This window comes from Argiope bruennichi, chromosome 5 (genome assembly GCF_947563725.1).
Source record: "Argiope bruennichi chromosome 5, qqArgBrue1.1, whole genome shotgun sequence".
Taxonomy (NCBI): domain Eukaryota; kingdom Metazoa; phylum Arthropoda; class Arachnida; order Araneae; family Araneidae; genus Argiope; species Argiope bruennichi.
In genome coordinates this window covers 102,524,945-102,527,033 of record NC_079155.1, presented here as the reverse complement: position 1 = coordinate 102,527,033, position 2,089 = coordinate 102,524,945, and positions in this window count along the sequence as shown.

Here is a 2,089-nt window from a genome sequence, read left to right as displayed (position 1 = left end):
TGGTGGTATAGAATATGGAATTCTCTAAAGTCAATAGTTAGAACAAAACAAATCAAAATTAGAGTGATGTGCGGCCGTATTCACCAACCGTTGTTAAACATCAGCTGATGATTAAACACTGATCAGCAGTCAAATCGGTATTCACCAGACCAAACTGATTGTCGATTTCCCCCTGTTTTGCCCCATTTTTTGATTCACGGACTTCCGATGATCAACTTTGATCAATGGTTTTCCGCATGCGCAGTTGTCAAGAAGGACAACTGTTACATTAGTTTTCAAACAAACATGGATGGAACTATTGCAATCGATATCAGATAGGAGGTGAATATACACTGACAGAGTTTCTGATTTGGATTTGTTTGATGAATATGATTTTATTTCGAAGTACAGACTTCCCCGTAATTCTACTGAATGCATTTTATCTTTAGAGAAGAAGAAATTAAGCACCAATATTTTACGAAACAGTGCTGTAACTACTGAAGAGAAATTGTGTATTGCCTTACCTTTTTTTTTTTTTTTTTTTTTTTTTTTGCTTCAGGAAGTAATCAACAAATAATTGGTGATTTCAATCAAATAGCCAGTCATCATGTTGCCGGGCTATAAATGAAGTATCCAGATGTATAGCTGAAATGAGGCCAAGATTCATTTACCTACCAAATAATGAATCTGAGCGACTTGAGGTATGTTTACATTAATCTCTTTTATATCCTTCATATGGGAATCCCTTTTTATTATTATTATATCCGAGTCGATTTTTGATTATTATTTTCTAGAATTAAAACTAGAATCTGTCATTTGCATAATTACTTGAGCATTCAATTTTTTGAAGCAAATGAATTATAATTAAAAGAATTTGCTAAACTTATTAATACCTTTTAGAAAACTCATCAAGTTTAGTATGATTATACTGTTTTTTTTATCAAATTATTGTTCCTTAAAATGCTTCCATTAAAAACATTTTATTGCATATTTTCTGTCTGGTTAATCTAATGACTTGCTAGTAAAATAAGTTGTTTCATATCTATACATGTTCATATCATTTGTGTAGTCTTATAGTTTTTTTTTAATTATGTTATTATGGCGATATAAGTTATTAAAAATTGATAATGTATGTATGTAATATTTTTACAAATCATTTTTAATTAACTTTTAATATTACTTTTATAACTAGAGTTCATCTTTAACAGTTTTTTGCATTTGTCATGCTATAAGAAAATTTTCCCATTCTTTACTAAGACAATGTCACATGTTAATCAATTTTAACCTTGTTCCTTTTATTGTTTAATTCTGTAAATCTGTAAAAATATAATAAAGAATTCAAGTATTAAAGATTATTTGCAATATAAACTTACAATTTTCATTATGCTTTATTCCATATTGAAATATTCTTATTTCTCCACCCCTACCATTATAGAGTTGTATATCAAAGATTATGGCAGATTTTTGTATGAATATTTAAAACAAGAAGGGTTTTTGAAAAACAGCCACCTAAATAATAAATATGTTTTCGTTGAACAATTAATATTTTAAGATTAGGTAAAAAAATATTCTTTCTGTAGAATATTTTCCAAAGTTATCTGAAATCACTTGCAAATTTTTTAGAATGCACATTTCTAGTGATTGAGAATAGAATATCTTAAGTCTTTTTTTTATAATAGGTGTACTGTATAAATGAATTTTAAATATTTATTCTAAATTTACATACAAAAAATGGTATTTTTGACTTATATCAAATATTTGTGTTTATACTATCAATTTTTAAGTATGTCATGTAAGTATTATTGTTAAATTAGCAATTTTTTTCATTACAGTTATTTTTTCATTTCTCAGATTAAAGACTTGCCAAGATATGGAAGAAATAAGGAACAGCCTTTTCCTTTTGAAAAAAAAAAAAATAAGAAAAGCAACAAAGAAATCTTTTTTCGTCTGTCTGGTGATGATTATACAGGGTTGCTTTTTGTATTTTTGAAACTTTCCTGTATGACTCATTTCCATGACTGTACACTGTTTTCACATGGATATATAAGTTTTTTTATTAGCTAATTAATTTTTTATGTTATTATTTATTTTATAGAAAAAGAATTATTGC